This window comes from Puma concolor, chromosome A3 (assembly GCF_028749965.1).
Source record: "Puma concolor isolate L17-30 chromosome A3, mPumCon1.1.hap2, whole genome shotgun sequence".
In the NCBI taxonomy this organism is placed as follows: domain Eukaryota; kingdom Metazoa; phylum Chordata; class Mammalia; order Carnivora; family Felidae; genus Puma; species Puma concolor.
Window position 1 is genome coordinate 102,394,991 of NC_141669.1, and position 21,250 is coordinate 102,416,240.

Sequence of the window (21,250 nt, forward strand, 5' to 3'; positions counted from 1 at the left end):
TTTTGGTAGTCTTTAGGATTTTAGTATTGTGTCATCTGCATATAGTGACAATTTTACTTCTTCCTTACCAATATGGATGACTTTTATTTCTTTTTTCTTGTCTGATTGCTATGACTTGGAGTTCCAGTACTATGTTGAAGAAAAGTGGTAGGAGTCATATCCTTGTCTTGTTCACGATCTTAGGGGAAAGGCTTTCAGCTCTTCACCATTGAGTATGTTATTAGCTGTGGGTTTGGCATATGTGGCCTTTATTATGTGAGGATATGTTCTGTACCCACTCTGTTGAGTTTTTATCATGAGTGGATGTTGAATTTTGTCAAATGCTTTTTCTGCATCTATTGAAATGATCGTAAGATTTTTATCTTTTATTTTGTTGATATAATGTTCACACTGATTGACTTGCATATATTGAACCATCCTTGCCTCCCTGAAATAAATACCACTTGGTTTCGATGAATGTTTTTGAATTTGGTTTGGTTATATTTTGTTGTTGAGGACTTTTACATCTTTGTTCATCAGAGATATTGGTCCCTGATTTTCTTTTGTGTGGTGTCTTTGGTTTTGTTATAAGAGTATTACTGGCCTTAGAATGAGTTTGGAAGCATTCCTTCCTCTTCTTCTTCTTTCTTTTTTTTTGGAATAGTTTAAAAGAATAGGTATTAACACTTGTTTAAATGTCTGGTAGGATTCACTTGTGAAGCCATTTTGTCTTGGACTTTCATTTATTGGGAATTTCTTGATTACTGATTCAATTTCATTACTAGTAATTCATCTGTTTATGTTTTCTGTGTCTTCCTGATTCAGTCTCAGAAGGTTGTATGTTTCTAGGAATGTATCCATTTCTTCTAGGTTGTCCAATTTGTTGGCGTATACTTTTATGTAGTAATCTTTTATAATTTTTTGTATTTCTGTGGTGTCAGCTGTAACTTCTCTTACATTTCTTTTTTTATGTGAGTTCTCTCTCTCTCTGTCTTTGGTGACTCTGGTTAAAGGTTTTTTAAAGGTCAATTTTATTTATCTTTTCAAAGAACTAACTCTTAGTCTCATTGATCTTTTCTTTTTTTGCCTTTGTTTTTATTTATTTCTGCTATGATCTTTATTATTTCCCTCCTTCCACTAACTTTGGGCCTTGTTTGTTCTTCTTTTTCTAGTTCCTTTAGGTGTTAAAGTTAGTTTATTTGAGATTTTTCTTGTGTCTTGAGGCATCATTCTTAATTCATGTCAACTTCCCAACTCAACACAAAGTATTGGTTTTATGATTTTAAATATTCAGTATTACCCATTGATTTTATAAGAACTTTCATTACATTATTTTATTGGTGAGTGACGGGAGCTGGATCTACCAAGCATAGTATTTGGGAGGTACTAATGACAATGACCACACAAAACTTTAGCACATGTAAGCTTTCCATAGTTACATCTTTGGTGAGTGACTCCATGTCAAGGTTGAGGGTAGAACTTTGAGTCCAAGTGGTTGTTCGGACACAACATTTTGTCCCCACTGTCTCTCCTTCCCAGATTTGAGGTCTAAAGTGGGGTTCATTAACAGATCAGCTTTTTTAAAACATTAAAAATTTTTTGGGGCGCCTGGGTGGCGCAGTCGGTTAAGCGTCCGACTTCAGCCAGGTCACGATCTCGCGGTCCGTGAGTTCGAGCCCTGCGTCAGGCTCTGGGCTGATGGCTCAGAGCCTGGAGCCTGTTTCCGATTCTGTGTCTCCCTCTCTCTCTGCCCCTCCCCCGTTCATGCTCTGTCTCTCTCTGTCCCAAAAATAAATAAACATTGAAAAAATAAATAAATAAATAAAAAATTTTTTTACATAAAAAATTAAGATTATACAAAATGCAAATTTTATATAACATTTTTGTGCAAGATTTCAACATTTAAATTTTACATAAAAATATGATTTTTTTCCTTCTGATTTGTTTTATTCTCTAAGAGAAGATTTGGCAACACTGGTAACCACCCTCTTTGGTAGGACCTGCCACTCCACTTTGACAGCCCTACACTTGGCCTGCTTCACTCACAGACATTTGAGATTGACCCATGTTGTATATTTTGAACCCGAAGAAAAATCTGTCTGCTAGAATACATTTTAATTTCAGTACCACGCATTCAAAAAATATAGTTTCTGTCTTAAAAAACCTTCATCTTGGAGTGTCCAGTTTGTCTAATCCTAAGAATTAAATTTTTTATGATAGTTACACTGTATGATTTTCATGTCTTGTAAGTAAAGCAGTATTGTAAATTTGTGAAAACTTATCATTTTAGTAATAACTGATTGAGACATTTGGATATGGTTGAGTTATTCTATTTATATTCCTTTCAAATACTTCTGGATGCAATAAGTGGTAGGTACTGGCGATTGACTTTTATGCTCTTGAGCTGTCATCACTGTGCTATACATGTTTGGACTACACTGTTTGCTGTACTGTTGAAAGGGTAAAAAGAAACTTCATTTAGGATAAAGATTGTATTAACATTTTGCTATTAGGAGATCCTCAAAGTACTTGAAAACAGCTTTTTCTTCACTTGAAATAGAAAATATTGTTTTAAAGGTGTCTCCTATAACAGATAAAAAACCCAATAATCCCCTGATTTCTTCCATTGATAGTTCTTGTGGATATTATGATCAACATTTGAATAGTTAGAACTGCCAACTATGGGAGGCCTGGGTGGCTCAGTCAGTTGAGCATCTGACTTCAGCTCAGGTCACGATCTCACAGTTCCTGAGTTTGAGCCCTACATCGGGCTCACTGCTATCAACTCAGAGCCCAACTTGGACCCTCTGCACCCTCCCCCCCCCCCCCCCCCCCGGCTTGTGCTTTCTCTCTCAAAAATAAATAAACATTAAAAAAAAAAAAAAAAGAACTGCTAACTATACTGCTCTATTAAAAGTGTTTATAATGTGGGGCATCTGGGTGGCTCAGTCGGTTAAGTGTCTGACTTCCGCTCAGGTCATGATTTCACCGTTCACAAGTTCGAGCCCCGTGTCAGGCTCTGTGCGGATGGCTCAGAGCCTGGAGCTTGCTTTGGATTCTGTGTCTCCCTCTCTCTCTGCCCATCCCTTGCTCATGCTCTGTCTCTCTCTGTCTCTCAAAAATAAATAAACATTGGGAAAAAATTTTTTTTAATATTTATAATATGTATTTTAAGGATAAAAATGGAAGATCTTAGCAAAACAAGCTCTTAATAGACAGTTAGTAATAAGTCCCAATAATAACTTAATAGAATATACTTCCATTCCAAATTTCTATACATTTCCAGTGCCATATGGGCAGATAGGAAGACCTGGTCTTTAATATGATGACCCTCTTAGATACAACAAGTTCCTGAATCTAGTATTTGTGTTTATGTTTTCTTTTTTATGTTTTTGTTCTGTAAGCCATATCTGGGACAAAAGAGAAATAAGTATAACTTATAAGATCTTCACAAACGTCAAAGTGACAAAAACACATTTTTTTTAAACTTCAGTTAACCAGTATTAGAGCTACTCAAGGATTTATTATAGTGCTTAACAATGATTGACTAGGAAGGAAGCCCTAATTCTTTGGCTTTGAGAATTTAGCTATTTAAAAAACTCAGTTTAACTAGGAATAGAATTTTGATACAATAAAGAAGCTCATTTTTTAAAATGAAGTATTTATTAAATAGTATTGAGTGCCTTTTATATTCAGGTACTTCCCTGGAGACATAATAGTAAACAAGGAAGTCAAGAATCCCTATACTTGTGGGCTTACATGCTGAGGGTAGGGGGGTAATAATAAATAAGGTAAGTAAGGAATATACTATGTTTGTGATAAAGCGCAAAAAGAAATGTGAAGCTGGGAAGGGTTTTAGGAAATACAAAGGTTCCGATGTTAGGTAGGTCTCACTGAGAAAGTAACATTTGAGTGAAGTCTGGAAGGTTTATGGAAGCAAGGCAAGAACATTCTGGGCATAAAGAACAGCAGGTGCAAAGGCCCTCAAGTAGGAATATTCCTGGTATGTTGGAGGGTCATTGAGAAGGCCAGTCTTAGTGGATCAGAGTATGTAGCGGGGGACCAGATCATAAGTTTATATTGGTCACTGTCAGGGTTTGGGCTTTTTCTCTAAGATGGGAGCCATTGGAGGCTCACTAGCATCATGTCATTCACTAGCCCATGTGTGACATGATCTGACTTACATTTTAAGAGGTGACTCCAGCTATGAAGGGGAGACAGAGTGTTAGGTTGTCGCCACTCATATAAATGATGATAATGACTGGACTAGAGTGTTAGCTGTGCAGAATCAGTTGTGTGTGAGAATCAGTTGACTTCTTTGTGTTTTAAGGTAGAGCCAATGATATTTGCTGATTGATTGGATAGAGGTATGAGGGAAATAGAGAAGGCAATGATGACTCCTAAGAGTTTGGCCTGGACAGTTGGAAGAGTACATTTGGCATTTTCTAGAGAAAGGAAGGTGAGTGGGAGAGAAAGAAGGCTTCAGGGGAATGAGGGGAGGTAGAGCTGAATTGGAGTATCTTAATGTTGAGACACATGTTAGGCTTTGAATGGAGATACTCAGTAGAGAGTTGGATATATGTGTCAGGAGAGAGGACTAAGCTGGAGAATACTTGGGAATCTCAAATAAATGCTTTTTCAAACTAGAAGACTGAAAGAGATCACCAAGTGAGTGAACACAGACAGGAGAAAAGAGTCCTGAGGACCTCACATGTTTATAAGTTTGGGAAATGAGGAGTAAAGGAGGAGGAGTTTGGGAAATTGGGAGCGAAGGAGATTGCAAAATGGCCATAGAGTGAGAAATGGCCACAGAGGTTGATGGAGAACAACATGAATGTGGTGTTTTAGAAACCAGGGAAAGAAAATATTTTAAGGAGAAGAGGGAGACCAACTTTATCAGATGCATTAGTCTAGTACCACGTAACTACATCTGACCATTGGGTTTAGCATTGGAAGTCTTTGCTTACCTTGACAAGAGCTGTTTCAATGGAATGGCCAAGGCAAAAACCTGATTATAGACCAGTTACAGAGAGAATGGAAGGGAAAAAAATTGAGGTAACAAGTTCAGATAAGCCTTTTAAAAAACTTTGCTGTAAATGGACATAAAGAAATGGAGTGGTAACTAGAGGAGGTTGGTCTGGAGAGTTTTTATTCTTTCCTCTTTCTTCAATACAGCCAGATGCTTTACTATATGTCCAAAACATTTCACAAATATTTTTCTATAAAATGAGCAGAGGAAAAGCTGTCCAACTGTTGAGTCCTGAGGTTCCCCAATATTTAGTGGTTGATATGGTGAGGAAGAACCAGCAAAGGGAGCTGAAGTCTCAGCATTAAAGTAAAATAAGAGCAAACTCTTAATAGTATTTTGAGTGTAGCTGGAATTAAAGAAAAGCATTCATTAACTTTTGGGATGAGCTGGCTTAAAGTCACATAGAATTCTTTTTTTTTTTTTAATGTTTATTTATTTTTGAGAGACAGAGTGTGAGCATGGAAGGGGCAGGGAGAGGGAGAGACACAGAATCTGAAGCAGGCTCTAGACTCTGAGCTATCAGCACAGAGCCCGATGCAGGGCCCAATCCCATGAACCATGAGATCGTGACCTGAGCCGAAGTCGGACATTAACCCACTGAGCCACCCAAGCGCCCCTATATAGAATTCTCTATTGAAATGTAGGGGAGGAAATTTTCTTCTCTACCCTTCTAGGTTCTTTTGGCTGGTCTATTAATTAAATTGACATAAAATAGACTAACAGGAAAAAGCAAGTTTAGTTATGTACATATATGAGTCCCATAAAAAAACATGAGACACAAGGACAAATGAGTCTCTTGAGGCCTGTAAGCCATCTTGAGATAAGGAATGGGATAGGGGCCTGGGGCTTCCAAGGGGAGAAGGGTAATTCACAGGACAGTAAGAGCAGATGTTTGGTAATTAGATGTTTGCCCTGCGCTACAGATAAGCCTTTCACAGACACAATTATCCCTGGTAAGGGCTCTCTTTCTGGCCAGGCCTCCTATTTAAGTTCTTTTGGGTAGTTAAGGGAGAGATAAAATGGTTTTCTTGATTCTGCCGGGTCTCAGTTGCCCTCAGCTCAAATAATGCATATGCCAAAGTGGTATATTTTGGGGTCATGTATTTTGCTCCCCTCAGAAGGATGCCTGAACCTTGAAGTGTTCACATGCCTATCCAGCTCTAAGAAGAGTGGACTGGGTTGAGCAATAAGTTTGCACCATTTCCCTAACATTTAACCATGCTCTTTTTTTCAGAGAGCATCTCCCAGGAGTCAGCTTGGGAAATGCTGCTGTCTAGGTCTCAACGCCTTAGTTAGTTCATTGGTATTACATGGGTCAGATCAATAAGAAGTCAGGAAGCAGATGGTTTTCACAAGGAGAACTTTCTTCAAAGGGTTTGTTGGTGGCTTTTATTTTTACCCCTCCCAAATTCCTCACTGACAGATGGACTGAAATTCTCAGGAAATAGTCCATTACACAAATAGTAGTTTCACTCTTTATGATAGTTTAAACATTAGCCTTTCATTTCTTTTCAAATACAAGATGCTCCTTTCAAGCAGTGGTAAAATCTATGTTATCTGGCAGCTTACCAACCAGAAGATTGTAACTGACATTTTGGATTTTCACCCAGTATAAATCATTAGGATGTTGAGCCTTTCCTACCAGGTTCTCTAAGAATTAGAGGCCACTGGCCTGTCTTTACCAAGAAATTGGTGACTCAGAGCCTCCCCTGATAGGACTGAGTATAAACCCCTTCCTTGGCCTGTAGGACTCAGCTAGACGCTCTCCTCTTAGCTCAGAACACTTTGCCACCACTAGCCCCTCAGAGAAGAAATATCTGAGATATCAAGTTAGTTATCTACGGTCACACAGCTACAAAGAGGTGGAACTAAGATTCAGGCTGGACAGTCTGAACGCCAGAACCCAAGCTTCTAACCACTTAGTTATCTGGAGAGGCCTTAGCTGGAAGTGTATATTTAGGAGTCTCAGCATATGAATTTTTTTTTTTTTTTTTTTAACTTTAACATCAGGGGCACTTGGGTGGCTCGGTTGATTAAGTGGCCGACTTTAGCTCAGGTCATGATCTCGCAGTTTGTGAGATTGAGCCCCACGTCGGGCTCTATGCTGACACCTCAGAGCCTGGAACCTGCTTTGGATTCTGTGTCTCCCTGTCTCTCTGACCCGCCCCTGCTCACACACTCTCTCTGTCTCTCAAAAATAAATAAACATTAGAAAAAAAAGAAAAAAAAAACTTTAAGATCAGCTGAGATGACCAAGGGAGTGAACACAGGTAGAAGAAAAGAGGCCTGACTCCTGGAGAACTCCAGTGTACGTAAGTTGGTGACAGGAGGAGGAACCTGCAAGGAGACTGAAAAGTTCTGGCCTTAGAGGTTGAGGAGAACCAGATGAGTGTGGTGTCCTGGAAACCGAGAGGAGAAGGTGTTCCGAGGGGAACAGAGGGACCAACTCAACCAGGTGCTGTTGCTGAGTCCTATGTGGACATTAGAGTTACTTCTGTTCCTTCCTTTTTCAGCAAAGCTGGGGAGTAGAGTGGGGACACAGTCATACTTTCCAAAATGAGTCTAGAACAGTAATAGATTGTGTTCTACATTAAACACTCACTAAATCACCCTTCTACATAATTAAGAAAGTACAGGAAGATTATGGGAAGAAAAAAAAAATTCAGTCCTGGCCCTGAGTGAATCCTTCTGGAATACAGTGAACTACCCACATTAACTGTTTTTAACATTTTGGTATATTTCCTTCTGTTTTTGCAACTGTGAATTTTTTTTTTTTTTTTTACACATAGTTGTGATCATGTGGAAAGCATGGAATGGCATATACTGATTTATTCTTTTATCAGTAATAATATATGGGGCGCCTGGGTGGCTCAGTCGGTTGAGTGTCCGACTTCAGCTCAGGTCATGATCTCACGGTTTGTGAGTTCGAGCCCCGCGTCAGGCTCTGTGCTGACAGCTCAGAGCCGGAGCCTGCTTCGGATTCTGTATCTCACTCTCTCTCTGCCCCTCCCCTGCTCATGCTCTGTCTCTTTCTGTCTCAAAACTAAATAAAACATTAAAAAAAATTTTTTTAATAAAATCAGTTTTTAATATAAAAATAGCACATGTTCCTCTTACAATATTTGAAAAAGAAGAGTAAAGAAATTTTTAAAAATCAGAGTACAGTACAAAAGGTCTGTACAACCTGAGTTTGCATTCACATTATGGTATCAGATATATGTTTACATTTAGTCTGCATGACCTATCCACCAACCTTTCTTCCTGCTTGCCTGCCTACCTACTTATCCAAGAGGTAGCCTAGGACAGGCTTTACTCCTGCAGAGATGGGAGTAGGGTGAAAATCCAGCCTCCTGGTCCCAACCTCAGATACTCAGTAGGTGGTTCTCAGTAGGTGGTCATAAAACTACCCTCTAAAAAGACCTCCCAGTACTAGGCTGGGTCTAAGGAAAAGGTGACACAAAGTCCCGGGACCAACTGGAATTTTAGTTAGTTCTTAGAGGGGCTATTAAAAAAATCTTTAACCTGTAAGCGTGTGACTCTTGATTTTGGCTCAGGTCATGATCTCATGGTTCTAGAGTTCGAGACCTGTGTTGGGCTCTGCACTGACAGTGTGGAGCCTGCTTGGGGTTCTCTCTTTCTTCTCTCTCTGCTCCTCTCCAGCTCATTCATTCTCTCTCTCTCTCTCTCTCTCTCTCTCTCTCTCTCTCAAAATAAATAAATAAACATTAAAAATCTGTAACCTGAATTCTAGAAAAATTTAGAAATGTGGTTTTTTTTGAAAAAAACGTATTCAAACATTTAGAGGGCCTAATACAAAACTATATAGAATGTTAGAATCAGAAAGACTCAGAATATGATTGAGTTGACTTTTTCATTTTTACCTACAAAGTAGCTGAAGCCCAGAGAGCTGGTAACCTCCTAGTCCTGTGACCAACTAGTTTGTCAGCAGCAGAGTTAAGGCTCAGACCCAGTTCTCTGAATCCCAGAACCATCCTGAAATTTCTTGGTAAATTTGTGGCAATAGCTTTTCTGAGCAAGCCCTCTTTCACCCTGGGAAACTACTTAGTCATAAGCCTCCTGCAGTGAGAGGTGTGTCTCTTAACAGAGCTAGATTTAGAATCCTTCATGGTAAGGCTTTGTGGGAGTAAAGAGCCCTAAATTTGGAGTCCACAGGCATTCATTCAAGTTTCAGTTTTTCCACTTCCTCTGTGACCATAAGCAAACCACATAACCATTCTGAGCCTTGCTTTTTTCCACCTGAAATACAGGTATAGGAAACATCTTTGTACATGGCATTTTGAGGAGATCTCATAGATGTAAAAACATTATGCAAATTAAAGTATTATGCAAATTAGGGACTTGGTGTTTTTATTAAGATTTCTTAAGGAACTAGGTTCACGAAGAGCTAGTTTCTGCATCCTGCAAAGACATAATTGCCTTCAGAGTACAACCCATGTGTGTTTCATTCTTTTGTTCCCTCATAATAAGTGCAGAATAAATATTTGCTAAATAGTGGAGAGCTTTTATCACCTTTAGCAAAATGGAATACTCATGATAATTCTCCATGTGAGTGATGGTATAATAGGTACTGTGGGGCCTGCCATGTTTATGCGGATGCCTTCCCAGGCTTTTAAGTTAAAAATAGGAGGACAATCTTGTCTGATGTTGCCTGTGAAGTGTGGTGTTGCCTGCATGGTAAAAGAAGTAACAAAAGTTGCCTTGAGACTGGAACAACATGCTGTTCTCATCAGACAGCATTTTAAGGCTCCTTGGACATGATATTTATATGTGAGAACAATAGAACTTTTCCCTTTATGTAGACATGTTTCAGTGCTAACAATGAAATTCACCATAATGCTGTCTTTGTGTTTTGTCCACATTCACCATTGGGTCTTTTATGGCATCCTTGTTTTAAATGTGGAAAACTAGGTAGGGGTGACATACAGTAAAATGACTAACATATGGCATTAATTCCTCATTCTGTTGATACTTCTGATTTGTTAAGTTGAACTTAAAAATTACATCTTGAAATTGCTGTGGCCTATTTATTACTTTTAGTGTAAGACAATGATGGAATAAAAGTAAAACATTTGTTTTTGGATTCATTAACAATGTATACAAAAGCTAAATGAAGTAAGCATCAGAGAATGTTAAAACTTGAGAGGCTACTCTAGAGAGAATCCAACCCAAAGTCCTCATTTTATAACTCGGGAGACTTTAACTGATTTGCCCACGAACACAGGGGCTTAGGAAGTGAGCACCCAGATCTTTTAACCTGTAGTTAAGTGGGCTTTTCTTCTATAAAATATACACATTATTCTGGACTATATTAAGCAAGTTCATGTGAAACTGTCGACTACTTGAGGACATCTGCTTTCAGGATGAAGTCTAAAGACCAAACACTATTTTTAGAGCAGTAAACTACATTCCAAGGTTTAATACCACACACAAAGAATGCTCAGAATATACTTATTCACGACTTGTATCTCCTTGAAAGACAGCCCTTGACAGCAGTGGGCAAGGAACTTCTGGGAAAAGGGTGGGGGTGGTAGTGCCTCCTGACTCACTCATTGAGGGGTGAATGCCCCTAATAGAAACAAAGCAATAAAGCCAACCAGACATATTTCTCCTGCCCTTCTCTCTGGAATCGGTCATTTAAGGTCTATCACATTTGTGCCAGTAAAAGAAAGCATGACTATTATCACATCAGGTAAGAATTCACTATGTAAGGACATAAGATGTGCTTAGCCAACAGAGCCAACTCACACTACCAAATGTATGGGCCCCGAGTAGCACAGTGATAAATACAGAAGACAAACTTGGCCTGTAGCTGAATGGGTCTTCATTCTATGAAATATATACATTATTCCATAGTATTTTAAGAAAGTTCATGTGACACTGTTAGTAGATGGAAAAATATAAGTTACTGAGGACTCAACAGTTGGAAAATTACGGCAGAATTAACAAGAGAAGGGAAAATGGTAGGGAAAAAGATCTGTCTCTTCAAATGCTTGTGATAATGTAAGATTAAGCAGGAGGCACTGATGTCTCACTAGGCTAAAGTCCTGTTTTCCATATTCCTCCTCATGCTGAATTCATCAAAATTGTATTAATGTGGCCTAACATAATAGACACATAAGGCACACAGCCTGCACTTGACCACTACCTAGTTAGCTGATGTCTGTGATGCTCTCTCTGTCTAAAAGAAAGTGATATGTGCACTGACATGCAATTGTTGTGTAAATGGATGAACAGAATCTGTTGAATCATGCTAGGTCAGTCTTGGAAAATAAGCAGGCTTTTATTTTCAGACTTTTTAAAGATCCACAGCTTCAATATCATTTTGACTGTTTAATTTATACAAGTCTCTTTAAAATTTTATAACAAATGTAAGTTTAAAAATATAAAATTAAGAAATATAAAATGTCTAATTTGCAGTTTGCTCTCTTTCACTTCCCAACCCTCATTAAAAAAAAAAAAAAAGTCTTGGGGCACCTGGGTAGCTCAGCTGGTTGAGTAACCAACTCTTGATTTTGGCTCAAGTCATGATCTCATGGTTCCTGGGTGGGGTTGAGCCCCATGTTGGGCTCTGTGCTGACCACGTGACAGCACGAAGCCTGCTTGGGATTCTGTCCCTCTCTCTGTCCCTCCCCCGCTTGCACATGCACACAAATAAACATTTTTTAAAAGGAAGGAAGGAAGGAAGGAAGGAAGGAAAGAAAGAAAGAAAGAAAGAAAGAAAGAAAGAAAGAAAGAAAGAAAGAAAGAAAGAGGGAGGGAGGGAGGAAGGAAGGAAGGAAGGAAGGAAGGAAAGAAGGAAGGAAGTTCTTTATTCGTTTGCCAAGTATACTGAACCCCTACCATGTGCCACACTATCTTTTAGGAACTGAGGAAAAAGCAGTGAACAAATAGATAAACTCCCTGCCTTCATGGAGTTTATGACCCAGTGGGGGAGACAAGCAATGAATAAGATAAAGGAGCAAAATAAATGGCTAGTTAGATAGTAGTAAGGACATATGAAACATTGAGGCAGAGAAGGAGATTCAGGTGAGTGGCCAGAGTAAACTTTCTTGAAAAGGTGGCTTTTGAGTACATATCTGGCAAAGTTGAGCAAGTGAGGCACAGGGACAAGGATGGAAGAGCTTTCTGGGCAGTGAGAACACCACTTGTAATGGCCTTCAAGCAGGAGTGTGCTATGTGGTTGAGTAACAGCAAGAACGCAAGTGGAGAGAGGGAAAGGACTGAGCAAAGGAGGGAGAGCAGGAGGAGTTCAGCTCAGAGAACTAAAGGAAACCAGAACATATGGGGCATTTTTGGATTTTACTCTGTATCACTTTAAGATCTGTATCTATTGAAGACTGAATTATGTCCCCCCAAATTCGTATCTTTAAGCCTGAATGTGACTGTATTTGGAGATAGGACCTTTAATGAGATAATTAAGGTAAATGAACAGAAGGGTGGGGCCCTAAAGTCCTTGTCGGATGAGGAAGAGACACTAGGGTTGTACTAATAGAGAAGAGACCATCTGTAAGCCGAGGAGAGAGGTCTCAGAAAAACCAAATCTACAGATATCTTAATATGTGAGAAAATAAATTGATGTTGTTTAAGCCATCAAGCATGAGGTATTTTGTTACAGAAGCCTTAGCAGACTCATACTATCTTAACACCCCGTTCACTTTGATGAAAGAACTTTCTGCTAGTCAAATTGATCTTGAGCAAACTTTATTAACTGACAGCAATACTTATTTTACGTCAATCCAAAAGGAGCTAATTCATCCTAAAGGCTTTGTATTTGACTTAAAACATATGAGTGTTCAGATTAGTCATCCAGAACAGAACTAGCAAGTCAGTCCAGCTAGATATAGTTTCTTTTGCATTGGAGTTTGAAGGTACCTCTTACAGTTCTTTTATTTCTGTCTCTTTTTTATTTTTTTTTTAAATTTTTTTTTTCAACGTTTATTTATTTTTGGGACAGAGAGAGACAGAGCATGAACGGGGGAGGGGCAGAGAGAGAGGGAGACACAGAATCGGAAACAGGCTCCAGGCTCTGAGCCATCAGCCCAGAGCCCGACGCGGGGCTCGAACTCCCGGACCGCGAGATCGTGACCTGGCTGAAGTCGGACGCTCAACCGACTGCACCACCCAGGCGCCCCTCTGTCTCTTTTTTATATAACATAGAAGAATTGGCCTTGGGCTGGTATGAATGAAGAAGCAAAATGCTGTAACTTCTCTTTCCATCCCTTTTATCCCCTCAAACCATGTTCCCTCTTTAATCTCTTATCATCTTTCTTCTAACAAAACTGTTTTCTTAACATCAGAAGAAATGATGAGGGGGGAAATGATTGGCTGCTTTTGGAGCCTTATTATTTGAACCCTGAGGCAGTGGAAGAATCAAGTATTTATCCTTTCTTTCTTATGTGAACTTTATTTTGGAATATCAAAAAGTTGATGAGAGAAAGTTCTTCATAGATGAATTTCAGCTGTTAATGTAGTGAGAATGACAGAATTAGGAAACCACCCTTTGGGAACTTCCTCATGAAATAAGGGGTCTTAAGCATGATTATCAGTGGCTGCTACAACCATTGGACAAAAGGTTGATGGGGAAACTTTATATGGAAGGATCAGGCTGCCATGACCTAAACCCAGTGGATTAAACCCACTGAAAGAACATCACTAGATATTAGGTGCCTTCTGAACACATGCCACAGGAGAAACAGCTTCACCTGTGGAAAATTCTTGCCAAAATGGTAGCTGCTGCTTCACCTCAGTGAGGGAATATAAGGGTTGCCAAATTTTTCAAGACGAGCTAGAAATCAAGATGCTTTTATATAACTTCTCCATTTAAAAATATTTTCTATTAGGGAACTTGTTGGGATGAGTAGTAGGTATTGTATGTAAGCGATGAATCATGGGAGTCTACTCCCAAAGGCAGCAGCACACTGTACATACTGTATGTTAGCTAACTTGATAATAAATTATATTAACAAAAATATTTTCTAGTTTTTAAAAGTTGGAAAAACTGTGTGGCTCAAACCAAGTAAACTTATCAGCTCTTCCTTACAAAGGTCCAACATGTCATTTTTGTGTCCCTCTGCCCTCCCATTCTACTTTGCTTCTAGTGCCAAGGCCTCTGGAATGTCTTCCTCAATTCTTTGATCCACATCCGTCTTCTCACTCCTAACTTCCTATGGCATTTGTGGTTGGGTATCTGTGGTATTATGATTTATCATAAGAAATGTTTATTTGGTCTTCCTTCATGGTTCCTGACTCACAGCTTCAAAACCCTTGTAATATCCTAAGCAGTAAGAGCAGTGGGATCATATTTTATTATAATTGGTCTTTTGTCCTCAGTTCCTAAAATCGAGATACATCTTTAAGAGTGAAATGGGTGTCTTGTTATTCATAACAAACCCCTTTCAACCACACCAGAGTTTATGTTAATGAGACAACTTACGGAAAACCCCAAGGTAACCTAAGGATGGGGACTGTTGCCAGGGGAATCAACCATGTGATTAGAGAGTTAGGACTTTCAACCCCACCCCCCAACATCTAAAGAGAGGTGAGGGGCTGGAGATAGCTCAGTCACCAATAACCAATGATTTAATCAGTCATGCCTATGTAATAAAATCTCCAGAATACCCGATAGGGTGGAGTTGGTGAACATGTGGGGGTGCTGGGGCAAGTAGCATGTCTGGAGAAGGCATAGGAGCTCTGAACTGCTTCCCAATTACCTTGTCCTGTCCATCTCTTCCATCTGGCTGCTCCTGAATTATATACTTTTACAATAAACCAGTAACTTAGTAAGTAAGCTGTTTTCTTGAGTTCTGTGAGCCACTCCAACAAATTAGCAAACTTGAGGAGCGGTTGTGCTATTTATAGTGGGTAGGTCAGAGGCACAGGTGACAATCTGGATTTGTGATTGGCATCTGGATTGGGAAGGAGAAAAAGTCTCGTGGAACTGACCCCTTAATCTGGAGGATCTGACACTATCTCCTGGTAGGTAAGTGTCAGAATTGAGTTAAATTGTCAGACAGTTTGCAGAATTGAGTTAATTGCTTGGTGGTGTTAGAAGACAACTTTGGAGTATTCTACCCTTACAGTGCATGGTCACTATAAGGGCTTTGGTTAATGGTTTTCTAATCATTATGTATGGCTGTACTTGTCTTCCCTACAATGCTACATGTTTTTAGAAGGCAATTTGCCAGTATTCTACAAGTTTGGTTTTCTCTATAGTACCCAAGTATGTTCATTGTTTTTGAGCCTTAGAAGATTAGTTATATAGCAAGCAGATATGTACAAACCTTTAGGAGTCACTAAATACTTAGCAATTGTTAATTATTTTATCTGTAGCAGCAAAATAGCCCCTATCAAAAATACTGACCTAAAAATGTCAATTTTCCTGAACCTTACCTTTTAGCATGCAGCTAACTTTTCTTTAAAATACCTCATTCTATGGGGCGCCTGGGTGGCGCAGTCGGTTAAGCGTCCGACTTCAGCCAGGTCACGATCTCGCGGTCAGTGAGTTCGAGCCCCGCGTCGGGCTCTGGGCTGATGGCTCAGAGCCTGGAGCCTGTTTCCGATTCTGTGTCTCCCTCTCTCTCTGCCCCTCCCCCGTTCATGCTCTGTCTCTCCCTGTCCCAAAAATAAATAAACATTGAAAAAAAAAATAAAATACCTCATTCTATTTTTGCAAACTATAAAACTTTTATTTATTTTTTTTTTAATTTTTTTTTTTAACGTTTATTATTTTTGGGACAGAGAGAGACAGAGCATGAACGGGGGAGGGGCAGAGAGAGAGGGAGACACAGAAGCGGAAACAGGCTCCAGGCTCCGAGCCATCAGCCCAGAGCCTGACGCGGGGCTCGAACTCACGGAGTGCGAGATCGTGACCTGGCTGAAGTCGGACGCTTAACCGACTGCGCCACCCAGGCGCCCCACTATAAAACTTTTAAAATAGAATTCCTCAATTCTGGGATATCCAAAAATCTATAATAGAGATTGTGCTATATAATGTTTTGTTCTATGGCTATGTGTTTGTTTGAATAACAATAACCTAACATTTATTGACACATGTTTTCATTGCATGCAATATCTCATATAGTCCTTATCAACCTGATCATAAATGCTACTATTATATCCATTTTAGAAATGGAGCCTGAGAAGTTAAGTAGCCAACAGAGATTATGCAGCTAGTAAGTGCAGAGGCCTGTATTATTGGGTAAGGTAGCACTAGCTGCTCTAAGAAGGAACCCCCAAAATGTGTAGTTGCTCAAATACAATAAGAAGTGTGTTTCTCATTCACATAAAATCCAAATTGGGGATTAGGATTAACAGGATGCTCTCCTCCCAAGTTGTGAACCAGGGTCCAAGCTCCTTATAGCACATGGGCCTCAACGTCATCAGAGAAAAGAGCATGGAGAATAGTGCATAGGAAGATTTTCTGCAAAGCCTGGTAGTGGCTCATACCACTTTAGTCCAATGGCCTGATTCAGTCACATAGCCACACCTAACTGAAAGGAAACAGAAATGTAGTCCTTCCATGCGTCCAAGAAGAAGAAGAAGAAATGGCCCAGAACCTGAGATGCTCTGATTCAGTAACCCATGCACACAGCCATCATGATAAACTGTCTCTGTAGATTAACCTTAGAATTGGGCATAATATGTTGTGTATTGCACGTACTGTTTAAGCTTCTGGTTGATAAAAACACCTCTTCTTTGTTTTGAAATACTGTTTCTTAAGTCTGTGCAGAGTGTTTTTTTCAGTGTCATTTGTTCTATTTGTAAATGTCTGAATTGCTTTGACTGTGCTATCTTGCTGCAACCTCTATTTTTTAAAAACAGAAAACCAAACCCTCAGAATTATGAAACCAATGAATAAAATATTTCCAAGAGCTTTTTTTGGACTGTGTCTGTCCAGATTTTATTTTTCTAACCCCACTGAAGGAGGATAAACTTGTTTAAGAGGCTCTTTCCTTGACTTTTGTGGCAGATCGCAACAATTCTAAGAGTGGAAAGATGGATTAAAATATAACCACTAAATAAAGGCTTTGAGACTTTTAAAATTAAATTGTGTGCTTACAGTTTTCCTAGAAACCACAAAAGAGCAGTCACTAAGGTGGTCTTCAGAGATTTAAAGACATGAATATGAATGATAGGAAGTCTCAGCTACTACTTAGATTGTGATTAGGACATCAAGGAATTATACAATTTCTATAATATTTTTTCTTTAACTTTCTCATTTTGAAATCTTAGGCTAAATATGTTATTATACAATGTATTTGATTTTATAGCAAGATATAGGCCTAAGAATATTGGCTGTGAATTAGTTTAATTTTGAAGTAGATAATTCTTCAAGGAATGTTAACCTCAAGGATCTCTCTGTGTCAGTCAGGGAATTAGCAAGAAAGCAGAGAATTGTGAGTACAAGGCCATTGGGTTCCACTGGTGTGGAGCTGTTAGCATCTGAGAAATCTAAAACTCTATCTTATTCTAAAAACATAATCACTTGGAAAATTGAAAAGTTTAGTCTTTACTTTAAAAAAAATCTGTTTAAAAGAATCTTTACTATGACAACTAGTTTGATTCACTTTTTAATCAAACTGGTTGGTCACACACGTTAAAGCACCTGCGACTGTGTAAGTATAGCCCTTGAGGGTGTATTTTAGTCACTTCACTCAGTGAGCATTTCCAGAGCGTTTGAACGTTCTAGGCCAAGCATTTTGACAGGTGCAAGGAATATAGAGGTACGTGTAAGACAAGCTCCTGTCTCCAATTGACTTTCCATGACAGAGACTTAAAAATTAAAAGCAAACCAAAACCAAGACAGTTACATGACAGGACGAGAAATGCTCAGATGGGTGCCATTAGAGCTAGAAGAAGAGCTTCTAGTTTGAGTTGGGGATCCAGTCAAGGGAGTCTTTACATGAGAAAGAACCAGAAAAGGACATGACAGACATGGAGTCATGGTTAAGTGTATGAGTGGGGCATGCAGCAAGAAGTGGAGGAAAATAGCCCAAAATGAACCTGTCTGCTGCTTTTTCATGTATAATTTTATATGTTATTTATCATTAGTTATAAGTTTCAATAAAAATACATTGCTTTTTAAATTGCCTTAAAGACACATTGTTATGGGGCGCCTGGGTGGCTCAGTTGGTTGAGCAACCGACTTCGGCTCAGGTCATGATCTCACAGTTTGTGAGTTCTAGCCCCGCATTGGGCTCTGTGCTGACAGCTCGGAGCCTGAAGCCTGCTTCAGATTTTGTGTCTCCCTCTCTCTCTGACCCTCCCCCACTCATGCTCTGTCTCTCTCTGCCTCAGAAATAAATAAACATTAAAAAAAAATTAAAAAAAAAAAGACACCTTGTTAAGTTCTTCATGATTATAGGGTACCCAAGAATCTACACAGTCCTCAGACAATATAAAATACTTTATTGTGCTTTTAAATGGTGACATATAAATTCATTATACAAAATGGTCTATTTTTAGCTGCAAGAGGAATTCAAACCCACTTCTCTAAAAGAACTTTTCGAGATAAACACTCATATAAACCTTCTCTTAAACAGCTCCCATTGTTTATAATGTGATTTGATGCTCCATTGAAATTTCCAAAGAAAGCTTCAAATTCTTCCGGCTCAAACTTTTGCAGACCAAGGGCAGTGATTTTCTGATGAATCAGAAGATCATGTTGATGGATGAAACTGGGGAAGTACTGACATTTGGATGGATTGTTGGCCATTGTATTCCTCCCAACACCAAGATCACACCAATGTGTTTTGCAATCACAAAATCCCTCCTGACTAGATGATGATTTAAGAAGTTAATCTTAGCTAGTTTGTCTAGTTGAGCATTTCCGTCCTATGTAAACAGCAAAATTTATACAAATCTCCATGTATTTTCGAAATATTTTGCCATGTACTGTTAACAGATTATCTCAAAACCACTATCATCTTTTCCAATTCTTTTTCTTTTCCTTTCTAACTCTCCTAGAGACTTTGCAGTTCAGTTCAGTTTATTTAGTTGTTCTTCTGTCGTAAACCTGGTGGGGGTGGGAGTGTCAGAGATAAGTTTAAATTGGCCATCTGTGTTTTTGTAAATCTCAAGGGATTGTTATCAAGTCCCCTGGTCCGTGCGGCAAGAATTTCTTCCTTCTAGCTCTGGTCTTTTCTTTGGTCAGCAGGAAATCAGTTGCTTTAAGACCAACATCCCCCTGGTCAAGTTGCAGGCCATCTGCTTGGACATATGTTCACTCTTTGATCTTTAAACAATTAATTTATTCTCTGTAGCCTCTGGTGCCTGGACCACCAGGCCTGCCAGGAGGTCCCATTGTATTCTCCCTGAATCTCTGGGAAACATGAAGACAGGTTTTCCTGTGAGCTTCTCTCTTAGGGACAGATATTTTAATGAACCTGATTGGAGAATTCCAGCCTATTTGTGAACAGAACCTGATGGTGTTAATGTTTCTTCTACGGGGCTCTGCATTGTAGATTCATTCCTAACTAGCTCCTTCTCTTAATACTATCATATGGACTACTACTCTGGTCCAGGTCAGAAATTTTCATTTCTGCTTTATTCTTTTATTATTATTATGGTAAAATTTACATAACAAAATTTACCATTTGATCCATTTTTGAGTGCGCAGTTCAGCAGTATTTAGTATATTCATGCTGTTGTATAACCATCACCACCATCTGTCTCCAGAACTTTTCATCTTCTCAAACTGAAACTTTGTACCCATTAAACAGTGACTTCCCATTACTCCTCCCCCAACCCCTGGCAACCACCATTCTGTTTTCTGTCTCTATGAATTTGACTAATAGACACCTCATATAGGTGGAACCCTAATATTTGTCCTTTTGTAGCTGGCTTATTTCACTTAGTATAACATCTTCAAAGTTCATCCATGTTGTACTGTGTGTCACAGTTTCCTTCCTTTTTAGGGCTGAATAATGTTCCATTGCTATATATACTATGTATCACATTGTGTTATGAACTCCTGGGTTGTTTCCACCTTTTGGCTATTGTGAATAAGGTCACTACAAACATGGGTCTAGAAATACCTTTTTTAAGTCCCTGCTTTCACTTGTTTGGGATATATATCCATAAGTGGAATTGTTGGACCACATGGTAATTTTATGTTTAAGTTTTTGAGGAACCCCCATGCTGTTTTCCACATTTTCAATCCCTGTCATAGTTGCATGATGGTGTTTATAACTGTAGGGGGTGAGATTAGGGATGAAATTGACTGAGGGACCTCTATCTACTCTTCCAGGGATCTTTCTTGTTTAGAAGAATCTTTTTAAAAAACTGATGAATGATAACTGGGGAGAAAATTCTCTTTTACCTCATGTTAAGAAATTTCTAGAAGAATAAAAGTGGCTGTATCAACACTGAGAATTGTGAGAATTGAGATTTTTGTGCCTGATGTGACAAGGACTTCTGGGTAGCAGAATTGAACAACACACCCTGTTCTAACTCCTGCTAGATTAATGAGGCACCACAAGAAACAAAAGAGCTACAAGTTTTCCTACTGTGGACTTCTCGGGTGCAATATATCCATATGGTGAGACCCAAGTTTGGCCCTCAAATGCAGCAATGAGGCCAGATTTTGGGACAGGGTTCCCGGAAGCATGAGTATGGTGAGTGAACTCACTGATCCTCATATCCCAGGAGATACCACAGAGACTGCCTCACCCAGCTCTCCACCTGAGGCAACAGACCTCACCCCCCTGTAGGTTACAGGTTGCTTCCTGCCTTGCACACAGAAAAACTAAGTGCCCAAAGAACACTTCCCATTCTCTAGAACTTTCCAAGTTGTTGGCGTATGTCAGCTACTCTAATGGGACTTGTGTGGTGAGATAAAGAATAGTGTCCACGCTCAAACTACAACAGAGTTAGCTTAGCTGTTACTCCATCTAAAACAGGCTTGTTTCGCATTTGGTTGCATGAGAGGATGTCATTCCCATTCTAGACTTCGCCACTTCACTAGCATCTAACAGCCTCACCTTGGGCTTGAACTTACTTCAGTTCAGTCCTTAGGAAAAACTTGTTTAGAGTAGCAGAATTAGAGAGGATTACCTAAAGGGATATGCAGTCCTTCTGTTCTTCTTAGAAACTCCCGACATTTATCTATCCCTGGATTAAGCCAGATGGTCAAAAAAAAAAAAAAGAATTCCTGGCTGACATCATCCTGACCCTTTATGGAACAGCTTTTACTATCTTCTGCTCAGAGCCAGCCTCCTTTGA

At 39.3% G+C, this 21,250-nt stretch overlaps 1 protein-coding gene across 9 annotated transcripts in view; it reads left to right on the forward strand.

Moving 5' to 3' along the window:
- TASP1 (taspase 1) overlaps positions 1 to 21,250 on the forward strand; it is a 320,757-nt gene that overhangs the window by 261,164 nt on the left and 38,343 nt on the right. The gene's annotated exons all lie outside the window — the stretch shown is intronic.